Source organism: Thermobia domestica, chromosome 1, assembly GCF_964235325.1.
Source record: "Thermobia domestica chromosome 1, izTheDome1.hap1.1, whole genome shotgun sequence".
NCBI classification, from domain to species: domain Eukaryota; kingdom Metazoa; phylum Arthropoda; class Insecta; order Zygentoma; family Lepismatidae; genus Thermobia; species Thermobia domestica.
Genome location: NC_137454.1, coordinates 257,559,503 through 257,582,034, shown reverse-complemented (window position 1 = coordinate 257,582,034; position 22,532 = coordinate 257,559,503).

The window sequence follows — 22,532 nt, the reverse complement described above, 5'->3', positions numbered from 1 at the left end:
ACGTAATTCATTGACTTTATTGAGATAATTTACTCCTTTATTACATTTGTATTTTTTATGATACAATGCTTTAGTTTTGCTTCTTTTTAACATTTTCTTGAAGGAATTAAATGTACTACTTCTTTAACTACATTTGGTAGAGCATTCTATGACCTTGGTGCTAATACTGAAAATGCCGCAGTGGTTTGCTTGAGTCTATTGTGTGTCATATTAAACGTATTTCTTTTGAGTGTTAAGAGAGTGTGAATAGTTGACCTAGCAGTGAGTTTCTTGTATAAATACGTAGGACGTGCTGTTTTAAGAATTTTATAAATGAGAGAGCAATAATGCAAATGTCGTCTTCTGGACATAGTCAGCATCTATTGCTGTTCAGAATAGACAAAATATAATCTAATTTTCGTACATTGTAACAGAAGCGAATGAATGAATTTTGTACCTTTTGCATCAGAATAGCATTGCTTTCTGTAAGAAGTGAATCAAATACAACATCACGATAATCTAACAATGACAGTATCAATGTTTGTATCAGGAGTAGCTTGGTATCTTTGGACAGACAGTCTTGTACTTTGTACTAGTTTCTTACAATTCCCAGAGCTTTGGAACACTGAGTAGAGTCGTGATTATTCGTAGAAAGCTTGTCATCAATTTGTACTCCAAGACTTTTTACACAAAGTGAATATCTAATGTTTGAGTCCATTATTTGTAATTCTAATTTCTCAGGAACAATTTTATTCAGCTGATTAGCAAAACCTAGAACAGTATAAGTACATTTTAAGGGATTAATAACAAGGCCGTTATCAATACACAAGTTACTGATAGCATTAAGATCTTGGTTGAGGAGCCGAGAAACTTATGCTAAGTCCTGAGGCAAGGCTTTTTATAAACAGTTGAGTGTAGTCCGCGTAACAGTACATCTTTGAATGTTGTTCAACAAATATCAGATCTGTAGTATGTAAAGTAAACAAAATTGGCTCTAAAATTGAGTCTTGTGGAACACCTCTCTCAAGAACAGCAGCTTCAGAAATTTTATGATGAAAGTAACTACGTAAAGCAATTTGCTGTTTTCTCTTATGTAGACAGGATTCGAACCATTTTATGGTATGTACTGAAAAGCCATAGTGTTTCATTTTGCTAAGAGAACATCATGTTGGACAAGATCAAATGCCTTTGAGAGGTCTAATAAAACTAGTATGACCACATATTTGTCATTTAGTGCATGAAGCACATTGTCTTTCTTTAATACCTAACAAAGCAGTAGAAATGCTGTGAAATTTACGAAACCCAGATTGTTCGCATAAGTATGCCAGAGCTATCAATATATAAAATCATATCTGAAGCATTAACTTTTCAATTACCTTTGAAAGAACTGGAAATGTACTTATTGGCCTAAGGTCACTAATTGATTTAATACAAGGCTTGTTTGGTAATGGCAGAACTTTAGCTAGTTTCCAAGAATTAGGGAAGTTACCATTCGATAAAGAATAGTTCACAATATTAATTAAGGGAGATATGATAACAGGTAAAGCTATTTTAAGCATATGTGGAATTATTTTATCGAAACTTTTTAACTTCATGTTCATGAACGGGTCTTCACATGAAAGGAGTTCCACAATCAGTGTGTGTTTCAGTGAACTGTTTATCAATCGTTACTTGTTACTGAGATTTCGGATACCTTAGCAAAATGACGGTTTATGACATCAAACAATTTATTTCTTCAGGGAGATTCATCGATGAACTTTTCCCACCTATTCCCAAATTATGTAACGTCCGCCAAGTGCCTTTATTGTTTATAGCGCTATTTATGCGAAAGGAAAAATACGCAATCTTTTCTTGTCGAATAACTGCCGTAGTAAAATTACGAAGCTCTTTGTACTCATCCCAGTGTTGCTGCAATTTGGTGCGTTTGAACCTACGGAGCACACAATCGCATATTTTCATTAGCAGCTTCGTATTACTAGACACATAAGGCAATTTGTTATTTGAAACTTTAACCGTTTTCATTGGCGCGTACTAATCGAACAGATTTTTTAAAGAAGTCTGAAGAAAATCAACTTTCGCATCTGTAGATTCCTGAGATTCAATTTGTTTCCAGTTCAAGGCTTTAGCATTTTGTAGAAATGCGTCGTGATTAAATGTATTAAAGTTGCGATAACGAATAATATCAAGTGATATTTTTGGGCGGTTTCTTAATGTTCAGAATAGCATGTGTCACCCAGTGACCGGATGATCCAATGGGTGGACTAACGCCACTTGATGCTATCATGTCAATTTTATCGGTAATAATGAGATCGAGTAATGATTCACCGAACTCTGCTATTCTGGTTAGTTCTTTAATGAGTTGAACAAGACCAAACGTATCCAGGTCCAAATATTTTGTTTCGGTTTTGTTAGGACAGAGCTGATCACAATTAAGGTCATCTAGTATATAAAGGCAATCAACTTGTGGATATACATGTGTAATCAGATCCTCAAGAATAGACAATTTGGTGTAGGAGTACTTGGTGGTCTATACATTGATAAGACACCTATGTGTAGCGAATTTATTTTGACCATTACCGTGAGGTATTCTACTTGATCTGAGTTAAGTATTTCAACTAGTTTTACATCCAAATTTTCAAGATAATATATTAAAATTCCATCAGCATGATGTTCTCTGTCTTGTCGAAGAACGGAGTAAAAAGGTATATTAATGAGCCTTTTATCAGTTAAATTGTCAAGCCACGTTTCCCTAACTATAAAAACAGCACACTGTGATTCTAACGTTAGTAAACGTATTTAATTTCTTTTAGGTAAAATGGAACGAACATGCATAATTAAAAATTGAAACTGTTGTCCTGCCGTACACTCAAACCTTTCTTGAAACGTTTCCTTGATACTGGTATCTAAATGCTTCCTTATACCATGTCAATGATCATGAATGCTTCCTTGTACTATGTCTGCGTTTCTCATAACTATTGTTAAAGAATTTCCTTACAATACAACTACAGTATAACGACAATATGCCAACTAGTAAACCCTTTAAAGCTAGAGTGGTACAGAACTTTGTCTCAGGGTTTGAAAAACAGTAACATAAATCTGAATCATCATCTCCATAAAGAATAAGTAACCTATTGTTTCCAAAAACAGAAATTTCACTATAAGTACACCCCTGAATATTGACATATACAAAAACACAATGGACACTATCGTAAGACTGAACTGTACAAAGCATAATGAAGCAGTCACTAAGAGAAGTATTCAGTAGACTGATCAACATAACACAAATATTTTTTTTTTTTAAATCTATCTACACTTTCACAACAGACGAACTCAACCCGTATTTGCTGTTGAGAGAGTACGCTCAGTTTAAATAGCTTCTATCTCACTTAAGTGCTTTTGCTTCTCTTTTGCAAGTTATTTTACCATCTCGAGTAAAAACGTGCCTTGTACCGAACTTCTGTGTCGCGCTTTTAAGTAGTTGAAGTCGAGGCTTATAAAGATGTTCTGATTGTGATACCTAAATTCTTTAACTTCCTTTTACTTCTAAATACCAATGATATGATCCTGTAATTTGTAAATTTCACTATGATAAGTCTGTTCTTATCGGAAACCACTTGTGTGTGTTCGACACAGTTCAGAGTTCTGAAGTTTGATTCCAAGACGATCTTCAAACAGAGAAAAAGTAATTGCATCCGTATCTTCTCCTTCATGTTTCGGTAAACCGAAAATTCGAATGCTATTCCTGCGTTGGTACTGCTCTAGTTATACAATTTTGTCACGTAAATCGGCTATTATTTTGTCACGTTTTTTAAGTTCACTCTTCATGTTGTGAATATCTGTTTTTAGGTCGCTAACCTCACTATAGTTAAATTTCATCGTTTCCTCCGAATGTTCAATAACCACCTTTATTACAGTTTCAATAATAGAATCCACTATGACCTTCGTTACTTCTGGAGATTGAACGGCCGATTTCACTTTACTACATATCTGTTTCACAAGTTCATCTTTTACATTTTGGGATGACCGTGCATTTGGAATGTCGTGTTCTCGCTCCGTGTATTCTTCGGCATATTTTACTACTAACACAGAAAATCCATATACATTTTACTTTAAAAGCAAGCTAAGTAGTTTCTGAACAACAAATAGATACACTCAGTATTATCTTCATAAAAGTGGCAGAATTGTTACGCACATCTACACACTGGCGACCATCTTGAGCATTAGTTGACAGATAGAAAGAAGTACTCAACTTACTATGGGTATTACAAGGGGTTTGGACAAATTGGAGCAACGGTCAGACAAATACCTGAATCTCAATGAGGATTACGCGGAGAAGGACTCATCTGCACATGTATGTATTGAACGACCGAGGTATAAAGGATAACATTACCTTCAATAGCTTAGGGCCTCATCAAACTTATATCCATCTCTGCGCATGACAGAAGGATGTGGGTGAAACAAATATGTTTTTTTGTTTCACAACAACATTTTACCAAAAATGAAACAAACATTCCGAAGATTATGAGCTGAGAACACATTATTATTTGGGCACTCTCACTTGCTAACAATAATAATATAGAAAAATATGAACAAAAGGAATAAATAACGTTACAAATAAATTAGTAATATAAAAGGAATTGCCAAGCTTTCATCATAAAGATGAGAAAATCCAAAACTTCCAAATGATATTTGCCAGAAGCTAAAATGATGCAAAACCATCTCCGAAAAATTCTTTTCATAGTACAAATTCCAGGAATGCATCACATTCTTTGAATAAAATGTTAAATTATTCTAATTTCCAAAATTGAAATCATTACTTTACTCTACCTCTGGCACGTGATGAGTAGAAAAAAATCTTTTAAGTACTCTAATAAAAAAAAATGTTTCCAGTTGAGTGGAGTTGGGATTCGTGCCAAAGGACGTGCGACCAACACGGGCCTAGACAAGAGCTTAAGAGCACGACAGAGAAGCAAGAAACTGCGAGGGCACGTGGATAAACATGCACACATTTTCGTGCTTCAATTATTTTTCGCTTTCTTTATGTGTACACCCCCACCCGTTTCCATTTTCTATAGCTTTCTTATATGTATATACATATAACGTTATTCTTCAGCTCTGGCGTCTTTCTGGTGAGCAATTTGGGGCTGTTTGCATGCAATGTTGTAAGGAGTTCCAAGCTATGGTAGCAAAACCATTTCACCCCTCTTCCTCCGCTTTGCTGGATCCCTTCAAGCAATTTCTAAAGAAATTGTGTTTTTCTTTAACAAAAGATTTTAAAAAAAAGAATCTAAGCTTTACTCCTTTTGTTTTAAACTGACATAATTTTTATTGCCGTGAAGCACTTGCTTAACTCGCTCTAATAGTGGCTGTCGAAAACTTTTTTCTTACTTCACTTTGATTTTCTTAACTGTTTAAAGTTGAAAATTAAATGTTTGCAAATTTAGTAGAAATTATCAAAGAAGTCTGGTTAGTGCTGATCGTCGTGAAGGTCTTTAGAAAATTATAGACTGTTCTTAGACTTTTGATGTAATGTTGCACGAATTACAGATAAATATTGAAGAAGGAGAGAGGTAATGCTACAAGTAGCTAATTACTGACAATTGCAGTATTTCTGCATTAGAAGTTGTTAGAAATACTCTATGCAGTATTATTAACATGAGACACCTTTTGTCTCTTTTCACTTTTTAAGCGCGGTGGCCTTTATTTTAAGACTTAAAAATCATGTCATCCTGCACGAAACGCTTTTTTTTCGAGTTGGTAACAAAATGCACTGTGAACCTTGAATAGTATATTCAAGACCTTTTGAATATTAATCTAGAAAGGAAAGAACACCGTATATATCCTACATGGCAATGTATGTCACACAGGGGTATTAAATTAGAAATTATGTTAATATATACTGAACCGATTTTTTTTTTTTTTTTTTTTTTTTAGTGGAGGAAGGATGAGAGACTAATTAGGCTATATCTATAGTACTACATTATACTTACGCAACAATGCAACAAAGTATACAGCGTAAAGTTCCATCCAAAAGAAACTGTAGACGAAAAACAGCTATCTTCAAAATAAATAAAGACATTATAATCTAAATTAGTCTACCGATAGCATTTAAATACCTTATGGTAAATATAGAATGTTCGATTAAATAGTGCACGAATTACAAGTAAATATTCAAGATATGGAAAAGTGATGCCTTTAGTAGCTAATGAGCTTTCCCCGCTGGTCTAGTGCCTAGCGCAGGCACCTTTGGTGCACGTAATCCCGGGTTCGATTCTCAGTGGTAAACCATCGAACGCATTACGATGATTTGGATTCCATTTTAAACTGTAGGTAAACATCTCAAATAGTCTTAGTGATGAAAATGGACGTTACACTTCAACAAACATACACATACACACACACACAAAAGGTAGCTAATTATTGTAGTACTTCTGTACTTCTGCATTAAAACTAATAGAAAAACTGAGTAAAAAATCATTTAACCTCAGCTCGGCATGTACACCATCATCATCAACATATTATATAACGTTCCACTGCTTCTTTTACATTTGAGGATCTTCTGCGTCCTACCAAAGCACTATGTTTATCATGTAGTATCTTCTTCGATATTGCTTGTAACAGTTATATTGAATAATATTGGTGAAAACAATACTTCTGTAGGAAACCTCTTTCACTTTTACTTTCTTCTGTCTTATCTTCTTTTCTAACTTATTTATTGGCTGAAATAGAAGAATAATTTTCATCAGTCCAATGTATGACGTAGAAGTGCATTTTTACAATGAGATGAACACTAGATCAAAGGATTAAGATTAGGAATTAGATTTCTGATGTTTCGACATTTATGGTCATGTTAGCCCGTTACACGTATAAGGGATGACGTCCCTCAGTGATCACATTATCCGAGGGAAGGGAAGAAAGAAAGAAAGCGGCTGGCAACTATATGTAGGTACCATCCTGACATTTGCCTGATATGAATGAGGAAAATCCAGGGACCACTCGGGATGGTTGGTCTGAAAAAGCTTTTACACTTTTTCGACCGATTGTCCCCAACGGAAATCGAACCCGGGACCGCTCGTACCAAAGACGAGAGCGTTAGCGATTACGCTACGCGGGGCACCGCTAGATGAAAAGAAGGGGATGAATAGTTTGAGATAAATGAATAGGACAAGTAAGTGTTTGCAGTGTGTGAGTCATCATGGAACCACGAGTAGTATACTGGCAGAACTATCAGCAAAGCTGTCTATCAAGTAGCGTTGTTACTTGCATGTCACTACAACTTTCTCTGAACATCAGGTCTTCTCCCTATTCCTTCTTCTCTTTGTGCGTTCAAAGGAGGAGGAGGGGAAACTACGACGTCACAGAACTATGGAAGAATATGTCATTCTATCTACTATCTAACACTCTTTTGCACTCCTTTCTAAATATTCAAATTACTGACTCGAAAATTTTCTAAATTTGTAAAGATTACATCCTCTTCCTTTCGTTTTCCGATAAAACATTTCTCAGATTGCTTTGAGTAAACTAATGGTATATCTCGTTCTCTAAGATCTTCCTCTTTACCATCATTTGTTCTGACGTATGCTCTTCTGTTTAATATTAGTAGTACAAGATTTGCCTCATGTTCTGTTATTATTTGTTCTGTACTCCTTACATCGTTTTGCATGGAAAGATGGAAGCAATTTGGTGAAGAGGAACAAAACTTGGTAAGTTACGAAGATTTATTATAGGTTTGTAATTTTTACACTATGAGATCATTTTCGAAGTTTTCTGTACAATGAAACAATGAACGACGATATATATCGGAAAATTCCCCTTACTTCGTTTGGTTTGAAATCATACGTACCTTTTATGATTTCCAATATTTTATTTTGCCAATAACTATCAAATAATTTGATCCTCTACTTCAGGTTTTCTCAACCTGTTTTATATTAAAAATGAAAAAAAAATGAAATCTTTGAGTTTTACGTCCCACGGTTATGCCGGTTAGGCTAAAGGAGACGGTGATTATGAGAAATGAATGAAATGGTGTAATGAAGAAAGTGGGAGGAAACGGAAGAACCCCGAGAAAACGCACGCACACGGTGTTTGTCCACCACAAAGTTCACTTGGCGGGAGCAGGGTTTGAACCCGAGACCCCATGCACCAGAGGTGAACGTTCTACCACTGAGCCACCGCGGCCCCCTGTTTTATATTATGATTCCCCTTTATCACATTCTCTTGCTAGCGACCCCATAAGTAATTTCCGGTTTCTAATAAGCTTTATAATTATTGCTATTTATTGGTTAAAGTTATATACTGATGTGCAGAACTTAAGGACTTAAGTAAGTTCGCATGCTGTGTCACTTTCAACCAAGTGACATAGATCGATGAAACTTGAACCATATGTAGAAAGTAGTACTACATTATGATACAAGAAACAATAGGAAGAAACTCGTCATTAGAAGTACAAAAGTGACCCTTTTATACAGAAACAATAACACACTCAAATCACTGCGACTCATGATGCGTCTTCTGACATTACAGAAGGTATGAAATGGTCCCTAGAAAGGTGTGTGATCACCATGGATAGAGAAGCATGCTCTGCAAAATGCACCCATGCTGCTCTCAAGGTTAGTAATGAGTTGTTGTGGTATAGAGCCCCACTTCTCCACTAGCAGGCAACTGCTGGAAGGTCCTTGTTGTATCTGCACTTATTACAAGATGTCTCTCTATAGTATCCCACACGTGGTCAGTGGGATTCAAGTCGAGGGATCAGGCAGGTCAGTTCATTCGCCGAATATCCGCTCGTTCCAAGATCCCCAGTACCTCCACTGTTCGATGCGGTCGCGCATTATCATCCATAAAAATGAAATCGGGGTCGACTACACCTTTGAAAAGACGCACGTGGGAAAGAAGTATGTGTAGTGTCATAAAACATTGAGTTAAAAAAAATGGAAGTTGGTATGCCCATGTAACATTATGCCTCCTCACACAAGAACACCTAAACCACCAAAAAGATCAAGTCCGACAATCTTCCTGGGGTCTTTGCGTGTTCCCACCTCTTTACAGATGAGTTTACATTCATAAGCACTATTCAGACTAAATCTATTCTCCTCACCCTACTCCTCATCGGCTCAGTCTTAATGTTCTTGGCACCACCACAAATAGTGCCGTCGATGTGTGGGTGTCAAGGAACACAATGTAAAGACCACCGGGAAAAGAGTTCACTTCCATGTAGTCGACATGCCAATGTGACGTGTGAGATTGGACGCCCTACAGTCCTGTTAAATATGTTTGCAATCATATCCACTGTTTGACGTCGGCCCCTTCTTGCCTGTTGCACAATGTAGTGGTAGTTCGTTTATTGTAGTTGATCGTGGTCGACCATCATCTCTCCTTCATACAGCATTGCCTGTGTACCTAGGATTCCGCATGCACATGAAACAATCCTGTGGACAATACTAAACTCCTGGGATATACTCGTCACTCTTTGTCTTCCTTCCAGTTTCCAGATGATTCTTTCTTGCCCGTGTAAAGTCATTTAAATGTTATCTTCGGGCCATGACAACACCTTCATGCTGCGCCTTAACAACTCTTTGACTGATACACAGTATCTGGCCCTTTTAATTTAACTGTTTCGTGTCGGGGGAGCAGACTCATTAGGAGCTATAGTCGCACTGACGTCACGTCATGTTACGTCCTGCTCCGTGTGCGTAGGAAACCTCTGGCAATATGCTGCCGGGCTTTCAATTATTTCTACCGACTACGCAATATTTTATATTACTCTATCTATCTCGTCCTTAAATTTCGTACACCAATGTATATGTAAGGTCTTTATTTTAAAATGTATTTTAATATGCAGTTTTTGTTGTATTTGTGTTTGTCTTGTATTTCAATATGCAGATTTTGCTTTCATTAAGATTGTTTTTAAGTGATTCTTTAATAGTTAATAATTACTAAAAATTCCATCAATTTCGGTTTTGATAGTGTTGCGACTTATGCGCTGAATCGACTGCAAAAGCAGCTTCTCGATATGTTATCATTTTTGCTCCGGTCCTGTCGACAGACGGACGGGCGGACAGACAAAGCCGTTCCATGAGACTTTCGACACTTACGTATAGAATACTCTTGAAGCCTAATAAGGGTGAAAATTGAATATATTCCAAGACACTGAATGGGTTCCGAAAAACAACTTCTCGCTATATACTACCGTTTGTGCTTTTCCGGATGTAACCGGAAGCGATAGATCTATACCAGTTCTGGATTAAATTAAAGACAAGTGGATTGGGTGAATCTACTCGTGTTCGAAAACTGCAGTTCTCGCTATTTCTGATCGTTCTTGCTCTGACATCTGTCAACAGACGAACAGGCCGACAGGCAGAGGGACGAATGTAGCCATTCTACAAACCTTCTTATACATATGCGTAGTACAGTTTGGAAGTCTTTACAACTGAAATGTATTGTTTTTGGTTTACGAAAAGTTAACGGATTTTCGGTCTGCCGGTGTTACGTTTTTCAAAAGATCTTTTCGTTTTCTGTTTCTCTAAAAAGTTTTCGATTTTCGCCTTCGGTTTTTTTTCGTTTTTCGAAGAAATTCTCGTTTTCCGTTTTTCGAAAAACATGTGGCCATACCTAATGGAAATAAGTAGCAACCTACCTCAAAATTTAAGTGTCTTTGATCATACCCTGACTAGAGTAAAGATTTTCATACAGAAACAAAACAAAACATACAATTTAGCTCGCTAAACTGGAGAAGGATGAGCGGGGTCAAAAGAGTAAGTTGCAGGTTTAAAGACCGTTTATATAAAACGGTAAAAAGACCAGCATTGATGAACCGAAATGAAACCTGGGCAATCATAAAGGGTCCTGGAAAAGAAAATAGAAGTGGCGGAGGTGAGAATGTTAAGATGGATTTGTGGTGTGACGAGTAAGAATAGAGTTAAGTTTGAGTTTAACGTCCCGTTCAGCAGCGAGGCTATATGAGATGTGGACCTACTGATTAACGTGGAAACAGAACCACTTGAGCTCCCGCCGAGAATCGAATCCGGGCCTCCCGCGCCAAGGACACGTATGCTAACCGCTTAGCCACTAAGGAGCTCTGAGCAAGAATAGTATAAGGAGCGATTATGTAAGAGGCGTCGTTAACGTGTTACCCTAGAAACTGAGATGGTTCGGACATGTAGAACGAAGTAATGACGACTATGTAGGAAAGAGAATTGGAAAGATAGAAGTAAGACCTATGATGAAATAGAAGGACAAGATACGAAGTGATTTGAGGGAAAAGGGATGGAAAATAGAAGACATCCAGCATGGAAGAAAGTGGAAGATAAAAATTAAAGACGGAAACGCCGATACCATATAGAGAAGGAAAAAGATGGAGACAAAGAAAAAGAAGAAGAAAAATTACACTATTCATATTTTGAACTGACTCTGAAAGTCTATTTCGCAACTTAGATGAGAATATAAAACTACGATTGCAACTCCGTGCACTATTACAAATATAAGAGTTCAAATGTTTTTATATACATGCTCTAACTTTACATGCTCTAACCTAACTCACAATAATTTAACCATGTCCTCAAATCTTGCAACTTAATTCAAACACTTTCCCAACGTTATACAATGATGAAATTTTCCACATCGAAGTAAGTCGAATGACAATAGAATACGTTATTGTTACTTTCATAAATTTCTATATATTTATATATTGTTTACTAAGAGAAATTTTAGTTCAACCGTACGGATTGTGCTCTCAAATTTTGCAACCGATATTTAACTCATTTCCCGACATCAAGAATAATGTAACTTTTTACAGCGATAAAATTCACTTGATAATACAATTTTCCATTATTACTTTCATGTATTTCTTAAATAATACTGATCTGGCCAGACTATTTATGTATTCCAGAGTCAAGATGAATGAAGTTACATACATTTTCATCTACCCTTTTTTTTTTAAACTAGGTGAAATTTTAGTTAAATCGTACAGAGAAATGCGTACTTACCTTTTGTCTTCAAACCTTGCACACTTAACCTAACTCATTTACCGAGAATGATGAAATTTTGCACAGCAACGTAAGTTGGGTAACAATACAATATTCCGTTGTTACTTCCATATATCTCTTTGTATTGTTAACTAACAATAATTTCTAATTGGGCCATAAGGAGATGGATTGTATGAGAAATAAAACGTCAATAATAAATGTCAGAAATAGATAAATGTAAGTAGAAAATGTATTTAATTATGACTAGAAAGTAGATAATAAAATTTTTAAAAAATATTTTTGAAAACATACTTTCTTTAAAAGACAAAACAAATCGTAGACATACTAAAAAAAGTAAAAAGGTAATTATGTTATCAAGAAAATTACTTTTAAAAAACAATTATGCGTGACTAAAATAATGAGCATGAGAATCACTCTCATCTATCTATATATAATTAAAAATATTTGAGGATTAACTCCTAGAACGTTGCAGTAAATACGACGATTTTTGTTATATGAGTAGACCATGACCTTTTATCATATTATTGGCACTGGGAGTGAGACGGAGTGAAGGGTAGGATGGGGAGGGGTGACATGTAAACATAATCGAAAATGAGCGATATTAATATCCAATTAATATTTTCAGGTCATGGAGATGAATAGTGACACTCTAGATGTCGTTTAAGTCCAAGTTCAGTCCCCATTGGCATGAGTGTTGAGAAGGGATGAGACGTGGGGTTGGAATGGGTGAAATTATGGATTTTTATTATTATACTTTCATTGAAATGTCTCCTAAGGAGGAAGAAGTTAAAATTCTTTCCATAAACCTATTCTCCCCGTGCAAGAAACGGACATTTCTGATAGTATCTTATAAATTGATTGTACCAAATTTCACAAAATTAAATCCCCACGTTAAGCGGGTTTGCATATCCAGGCTCCTAACTATGAAAACATTTACGCTCAGTCCAACCTCAATCATTTCACGAATTCAACCTGTTTTACGTATGTTATTAGGACATAATATCGATTGTGATTTATTCTAAAAACACTTTTATACATTGCAAGAGCTGTAACGTCCAAATATTTACTGAGAACTCATAGTCGTATCGGAATAAACAAAAGCGAGTATGGAACAGTAAACTGCTATAACAAAAGGCAAAAGAAGATGTGTAAAGGTAAACAAAACGGTCGAGTGGTTTGGGACGATACACTATCAATCACATGTTTGTGAGTTCAAATCCGGTAGTAAGTTGTTTCTTTTTTAAGTGTCTTCCTATTTTCATCCGGAGGCTGAAAATATTTCTTTGAGTAACTCATTGAAAACTTCTTTTGTTTCAAATTCGATCAGAACGGAACATTATATGAATTGCGAATCTTAAATCCATAGCTAAAAAAATGAAGTATACTCACTGCTCTATTATCCTCTGATTTGTAACGAAAAACTATTTATAAACAGTGGTGACTTTAGAAAATTATCCTCGGAGGGAATTTCAATATGCGGGTGGAGGGCAAACATTGGTAGTCCACATTGAGCACGATCGGATATATGGTCCTGAAGGCGGAAATTTCTTAGCTCGAGAGGGGTCTCAAATTCTCCCTCAGATCATGCCCTGAAAGCATCATTGCTTAAAAGCTTTTCGTAACAAATATAATATTACACTTGTTTCTCGTTCTATATTTAGAATTGGTAAAATCATAACTTATAGAGGATTATAATAAAAGTATAAAAATTACAATACCAATCATGTATAAATTATCCTGTAAGTTACCAACTTTGGGTCAGATTAAAACTCAAATACAGGGTTTTCATAAAGTATGGACGGATTTAATTCGCTTATAATTTACATAAAAATGCTCATATTGAAATCAAATAAAGTGCAAACGGTAGCGGAAGGATTAAATTTTTACCTGTAATCTGCACCAGCTCAGTTCATTCACCGCCACACCTCCAACTGGGCGCCATTTACGTTCACACATTCATGTAGGCGGCGCTGGAATCCACTCACAGCGTTCATTTATTTCTTTATTTCTTTATGAATTTCATTTATTTCTTTATTTCTTATTTCATCTATTTATTTCTTTAAAAGACACACACACCAATACAGCGTACAACTTACTTTTAACAGTCAACATTGAAACAACAATGAAAACAACAATGGATGGAATTTGGTAAGAAACTGACCCTTGATCTCCCTCTCCCTCTCTCAACGTGTTCAGAGTTGCCGCTTATCTAACAGTGTTGCCAACTAAAAATTTAATCCTTCCGCTACCGTTTGCACTTTATATGATTTCATTATGAGCATTTTTATGAAAATTATAAGCAAATTAAATCCGTCCAGACTTTATGAAAACCCTGTATTTTTTTCGGATTGCACTTAAAAATAAGTCCTCTCTATATAATCCTGATTGGAAAGCCGTGTTTAAGACTAATTAATTAATCAATATTTATACGAATATTTTTTATCTTACTATTTTTACTATTCAATAGTATATACACTTCATTTCCAAAATCAAAATCTCGAAAATGTATATTGTACGAGTGCAGACTCGCAAATAAATGATTATTTATCATATATATTGGTCTCTATTCAAAATTCTATTTAATCGAATCCGACAAGAACACAGACAGAAACATCGAGAACAGGTGAAAAAAAAGAGAGAAAAAGACGTTGTACCCGGCGGGGACTCGAAGTAAGTTCGAATTGTGCTTTACAAGCCGAACGCCTTAGACCAGTCGGCTATGGTAACAACTAGTGATTGCAGCAAAGGCTTCGAGTAGTAGTTCGTATTACAGAATAACATTTTCTATTGCCTAAAATTTAAACCTAATTTACTTTGATATAATATATCTATTAATTTGTTTCATGAACGCTTTCATTACTTTGTTGAATGATGTATGTTTTTGATATAGATTCTATTACACGTTCTTTCGTAAATATTATAGAAAATATCAGGGTTATTTATGATCTTTTATGGAAATTGACTGGCGCATGCGCAGTACACAGACAGTTCAATTGGAAGGCGAGGAAGGAAACGCTAACTCACTGTTAGAATGTTTCCTTCGCAAGCAGTAGTTCCCAACCGAGGGACGGCGGGACGCACTTCGTCCTCCTTAGGTGGCGTGAAGGGTTTACGAAGTCCCTTCGTTGTCTTATATTTCTTGAATGATTATACACAATATCCAGTCACATCTTCTACACATTTGGAAGTGATAAATCGTAGTATAAATAAACCGTCCTCCACACACAGTGATTGTTGCTTTTCCAAGATTAGAAACTGAAACACTTTTTATTTCAATAGAATATAAAAGTTTCAATGGGAGGGGTTACAACCCCCTCAACCCCCTGGGTCTTCGACATGTCACCGCCTAAACTGTAGCTTTCAAGTTAGAATCGAAAAATGGAGACAGTGACCTACAAAATATATTTTTAGTTCATTATACATTTTCATATTAAATAAATAAATTAATTACAATTACAATGACAGTAAATGCTAAGTAATTATTGTAAATCTTTGTACTTTCATTTTCCCTCTTTCTTCTCAATTGAGCTTGAAAAATGTAAAAATGGGAGGTTAAGAACTTCAAATATTACGTATATTTTAGCGTATTACGGAATTATATTTAATAGAATCAAGCAGGATCATAAACAGAAACGTCAAGAAGAGGTAAAACCAAATTGTAGTGTGGTGGGATTCAAACTACTCTTGAATGGTGCCTGAGAATTTATAGCCGAATGCCTTAGTCCGCTCGGCTAATCTGACAAGTTGAAAATATAGTAAGCGTGTTTCATGTTCAATCTTTTGTTACAGTATGAAATTTATTTTGTATTCTCTGAAGTTTAAGCCTATTTTGGCCTAATGTAATAGTCTGTTGAAATTGTTTTATGTTTACGGTATTCTTTACTTTGACGAATGATGTTGTTAACGTAGGTTTTATTACGTATTCGCTCATAAATATTACAGCAATTGTCAGAATCATTTATGATATTTCATGAAAATTGACTGGTGCATGCGCAGTAGAAACAGAAAGATGCACTTTACCGACATTTGTCATACACGCCAGAACGCAAATTTCTAACAGGTTCTCAAAATGCCTCGTTCTAAAGGTTGTGTAGAACTGTCTGTAGCTCTGAGAGGAGAAATCATAGGCCGAGCAAAAATGGGACAAACTGTGCCTCAGATTGCTCGAGATCTGGGATGTGAGAAGAAAACGGTCAAGAAATGGGTTCAGCGACATGAAGAAGGTGGTGAATGGTTCAGGTTTCGGTCAAGAAGTGGAAGGCCAAAAGTGACAACTGCAGCTCAAGATGAAGCTTTAGTTACAGAAGTAATCAACAGACCTCTACGCCACACGTCAATCCTCTTGGACAAAGCCAGAGAATATAATTGTTCTCACGAAACAATAAGAAGAAGATTATTGGGGGCTGGTCTACACTGTTCAAGACCCGCTAGGAAGATTCTCCTGACTGAAACTCACAAGGCCAGACGAATGGAATGGGCACAGAATAACATAACCCAACCTCAGTCATATTGGGACTTAGTCATCTGGGCCGACGAGAAGGTTTTCAAATCTATCCAACAAGGCAGAGTTATATTGTATAGACCGCGCGGAACCAGGTATGCTGAACAAAATATTATCAGAACTTCTTGTTCAGGACGAATATCAGCACAGTTTTGGGGATACATGACGGCTGCTGGTCCTGGAGATTTGGTTGCGGTGCCTGAGAGAATGAACAGCAGTGTTTACATTAATATCCTCGAAAATACGTTGTTACCGTCCTTAGAAAGAAACTTCCCCGAACAGGAAGAATATATATTTATGCATGACAACAGTGCTGTTCACACTTCCCGGCAAACACGAGAGTGGCTAAGTGAACATCCAGAGTTAATTTGTATTGAGTGGCCCCCTCTATCCCCAGATTTGAACCCAATTGAACATCTGTGGGCCTACATGGTGCAAGAATGGGAAGAGAGACGTGAAGACAGAGACCAAACGTTTCTTCAAAATCATGTTATGGAACTGTGGCAACATTTTCGTGACACACCGTCGTATTGCTCGAGACTTGTATCTAGTATCCCCTCCAGACTTCACGAAGTTACTGACTCTGGAGGTGACTACACGAAGTACAAGTGTGTTATTTTTTGTGTAAACATTTATTTAAGTTTCATTTATTTGTTATATCTTTATTTTTTTCAAGAGCAATACTTTCGTTCTTCATTCTTTTCCTTTGCTTGTTTACTTATTAGTTCGTTAAAACGTAAAGGAAGAGTAGTATATCTTCAAAAAGTATTTGTGAATTTACTTTGAACGTTTCTAAGAATACATTTACATTTTTTTCTTACTCTATATCATGCCCAATATTTCTTTCATTTCAGTTAATTAATAACTTTATTTCACATCTCGGATAAAAGTATTATTGTCTTTTTAACGATATTTTTCCTTTTGATTGTGTAATTTCTAGTTTCATTGAATTATCTCAATTCGAATGAATAAATCACATTTTGTTTATTGTCCCTTCCTTTGCTAAGTTCGGGGGGCGCGGTGGCTCAGTGGTAGAGCGTTCACCTCTGGTGCTTGGGGTCCCGGGTTCAAACCCTGCTCCCGCCAAGTGAACTTTGTGATGGACAAACACCGTGCTCGTGGGTTTTCTCGGGGTACTCCCGTTTCCTCCCACTTTCTTCATTCCACCGTTTCACTCATCTCTCATCATCACCGTCTCCTTTAGCCTAACCGGCATAACCGTGGGACGTAAAACTAAAGATTTCATTTCTTTGCTAAGTTCGAATTCGAGAAAAATGTGGTGTAATATACGTTCTTTATTCTTCATATTGTGCAGTAATGACAATATTAATTATTTTTCATGAGTCCAGTTGATTAGTGAGAACTTGGGCAAACATTAACCTGGTGATTCTTTACGCAATGACAAGCGTAAAATACATTTTAGCTGTTCTTTATACTTCACAGCGATGAAACATTCTAACAATGTGTTAGCGTTTCCTTCCTCGCGTTTCAATTGAACTGTCTGTGTACTGCGCATGCGCCAGTCAATTTCCATAAAAGATCATAAATAACCCTGATATTTTCTATAATATTTACGAAAGAACGTGTAATAGAATCTATATCAACAACATACATCATTCATCAAAGTAACGAAAACGTTCATGAAACAAATTAATAGATATATTATATCAAAGTAAATTAGGTTTAAATTTTAGGCAATAGAAAATGTTATTCTGTAATAAGAACTACTACTCGAAGCCTTTGCTGCAATCACTAGTTGTTACCATAGCCGACTGGTCTAAGGCGTTCGGCTTGTAAAGCACAATTCGAACTTACTTCGAGTCCCCGCCGGGTACAACGTCTTTTTCTCTCTTTTTTCACCTGTTCTCGATGTTTCTGTCTGTGTTCTTGTTGGATTCGATTAAATAGAATTTTGAATAGAGACCAATATATATGATAAATAATCATTTATTTGCGAGTCTGCACTCGTACAATATACATTTTCGAGATTTTGATTTTGGAAATGAAGTGTATATACTATTGAATAGTAAAAATAGTAAGATAAAAAATATTCGTATAAATATTGATTAATTAATTAGTCTTAAACATGGCTTTCCAATCAGGATTATATAGAGAGGACTTACTTCTAAGTGCAATCCGAAAACAAATATTTGAATTTCAATCTGACCCAAAGTTGGTAACTTACAGGATAATTTATACATGATTGGTATTGTAATTTTTATACTTTTATTATAATCCTCTATAAGTTATAATTTTACCAATTCTAAATGTAGAACGAGATACTAGTGTAATATTATATTTGTTACGAAAAGCTTTTAAGCAATGATGCTTTCAGGACATGATCTGAGGGAGAATTTGAGACCCCTCTCGAGCTAAGAAATTTCCGCCTTCAGGACCATATATCCGATCGTGCTCAATGTGGACTACCAATGTTTGCCCTCCACCCGCATATTGAAATTCCCTCCGAGGATAATTTTCTAAAGTCACCACTGTTTATAAATAGTTTTTCGTTACAAATCAGAGGATAATAGAGCAGTGAGTATACTTCATTTTTTTAGCTATGGATTTAAGATTCGCAATTCATATAATGTTCCGTTCTGATCGAATTTGAAACAAAAGAAGTTTTCAATGAGTTACTCAAAGAAATATTTTCAGCCTCCGGATGAAAATAGGAAGACACTTAAAAAAGAAACAACTTACTACCGGATTTGAACTCACAAACATGTGATTGATAGTGTATCGTCCCAAACCACTCGACCGTTTTGTTTGCCTTTACACATCTTCTTTTGCCTTTTGTTATAGCAGTTTACTGTTCCATACTCGCTTTTGTTTATTCCGATACGACTATGAGTTCTCAGTAAATATTTGGACGTTACAGCTCTTGCAATGTATAAAAGTGTTTTTAGAATAAATCACAATCGATATTATGTCCTAATAACATACGTAAAACAGGTTGAATTCGTGAAATGATTGATGTTGGACTGAGCGTAAATGTTTTCATAGTTAGGAGCCTGGATATACAAACCCGCTTAACGTGGGGATTTAATTTTGTGAAATTTGGTACGTGAGAGAGTTTTCCATGTCTTTTATGTCATGGATAAATAAGATTTCTTAAAAGTATTTTTCTCGATAACATTTTTTTTTTTTTTTTGCTTATTATGATTTGTTTATTTTTCAAAGAAAGTAAGTTTTTTTTTAAAAAAATATTTTATTTTTCAAGTCCATTTCCATTCAATCCGACAAAAATTACTCTTAATTTAAAATATATAAAAGTAACAATGGAATATTGTATTGTGACCCAATTTACGTATGTCGTTGCGCAAAATTTCAGCATTGTCTGAAAATGAGTTAAATTATAGTTGGAAGAGTTGACGTACGGTCCAACTACAATTTCTTTTAGTTAAAAATATATTTAAAAATATATATGAAAGTAACAATTCAAAAATGTACTATTACGCGAATTACGTCGCTGTGCAAAATTTCTTACTTTTATTCGAACTCTTTGAGTTTTTACTCTTATTCGAACTGAACCTCAAGCAATAGATGTACATGGGACGTTCAGAAATGATTGGCACTACAATTAATTTGTTTTCACAGGAACCATTTATTGAACGAACGATTACAGTTTATTTTAGAGATATTCCCCTTCAATCTCTATGCACCTTTGCCACCGTTCTGGAAGCTTCCTTATTTCTGTAGCAAACCATTCTTTTTGGAGGTATCTCTCTGTCACTGGCGGACAAATGCGTGGAATTCATCATTTGTGTTCAACTTTTTACCTCTCATGCCCTCTTTCATTGTGTCGAATAAAGCATAGTCGCTAGGAACCAGATCCGGCGAATATGGAGGATGCAGCAGTACACTAAACCCTAGTTCATGCACTGTGGCAATTGTCTGGCGACTGACATGTGGCCGTGCATTATCGCGTTGGAAAAGAACGCCACGGTCCAATTTTCCTTGTCAGCGTTGTTGGATGCGTCGGCGGAGTCTATGCAGTGAATTGCAGTAGCTCTCACTGTCGATGGACGTATTGGGAGGGAGCCATCCCACCAGAAGTATCCCTTCCTGATCCCAGAAAACGGTCGATATTTGTTTCCACACGAATAGTCCCATCCGTGCCTTCTTGGGACGAGGGCTTCCAGTGTGCCTCCATTCCATGGACTGGCGTTTCTTTTCTGGAGTATCGTAGAGGAACCAAATTTCGTCGACTGTGACCAGACGCTCAAAGAACTCGGTCGGATTTTCAGTATACTGTTGCATCAACTGCTGACAAATCTCCACACGCTTTTGTTTCTGTACAACGGTGAGGTCATGAGGCACCCATTGTGCAGACACCTTGTGCAGCTTCAAATCCTCATGAATGATAGTGTAGAGGGAACCCCGTGATAGACCTGCTTCTTTCTCTAGTTCATCAAACGTGATTCTCCTGTGCTCCATTATCAAATCATTCACTCGCGCGGCATTGCTTCGTCTGCGTGCAATTGCAAGACCCCTAGTGCTTTTGTTTTTTGCTGCACTGTCTTTGCCTTCTTTGAATTCGGATACCCAATTAAACACGGATCTGCGACTTGGTGCTGTGTCCCCACATACGGCTAATAATCTGTTGTGGATGTCTGAAGTATTCACTCCTTCCCTCCAGAGGAACCACACTGTCCACCGTTGCCCATGTGTGTCTGATTCCATGCTGTCTTTTCGCTGTCCACCAGCGTCCTGACAAGTTGGAACAACTGCTGCTACGATTTGCTACTTACGGAAAGAAACAAAACCATTTAGTGGGGTTTGATAGTACTATAGTCTATCTTAATGCATACATCAACAAACATTTCAAACTGTTACTTGGCACCAGTTATATGGGGGGGGGGCTATCATTATTGAACGAACTAATTCTTACGCTTTAAAGCAAACTTCTAGTGTTTTACGAAAATAGATTTATTTATTGATCTTTTTTTTTTTTTTTTTTTTTTTTTTTTTAATGAAAGTTACTATATACCCTGAATGTACTCTCAACTGAAATATCTTCTTAAAATTGCAAAGAAAGTCGTCCTTCATCCATGCTCCGCTGGGAAGCATTAAACAAATCGCATTTCATGGACATCGAGTTTTTATTTTTATTATTATTATTATTATTTTTAACAATGTTTCCCTAAGGTGAAAATAATACCCTGATTTCAATCCCAAGCAATAAGCTGTATGGATGGAATATGTCATGAAAACTATAATCAAACTTCTTTCCTTTATTTTCTAAGATGGTGTGAATTCACCCCTTACTTTCTCTTGACTGATTGAAGTCCAAAAAATGGAGATGACAGGAAAGGACAAAAGAAAATATGCGCGATATTTAATGGAAACAAATGATTTTCATGAAAGTTATTGTGGAAAATTGTTGTATCTATGTAGATCAACTTCCAAATTGCATTAATTCTTGATCGAGTTCTCGATTGTACCGTTTATTCTTTTCCAGAATAATAATAGTTAACCCTAACTAACAGGTCAATTTGTTAAGTCTTAAAGAAAGAACAGACCTATCTTTGGTTTTACGTAATTTATCATAGAACAGATAGATAGATACAAAAATGCATATCATGTCAAATAATAAGAAACTCACTTCAACTAGGAGTATAGTAGTCATTTACAGGCCGGTAGCCAGCCCAAAAATGTAGGGGGGGGCCGGCTGAAGTTAGGGGGGGCCGATCCAAAAATATTATGGTTCATCATCACATTATAGTTCATTTGCAAGCCTACCATGAAAATTTTAGGGGGGCCCGGCCCCCCTACACCCCCCTGGATACGGGCCTGGTCATTTAGCAGCTTTTTTAAAACTTCTTAAGATTAATCTGCTGTAGTAGTGATTACTAAATCTACCAGTTATATCTTATTCGTTGTATCCCAAAAAGTTATTTACACAATAAAACTGATTTTGATTATTGTTTCACTGCACACTCAAATAAAAGAAAGGAAGTGTAACGTTTCACTGGAAGAGCGCTCACCTTTGTGTGTAAGATGTCTGTGATTCGACTGCAAACCATGTAAATTTATGGTAGGACTAGGCATGCACACGAGACAAGGTT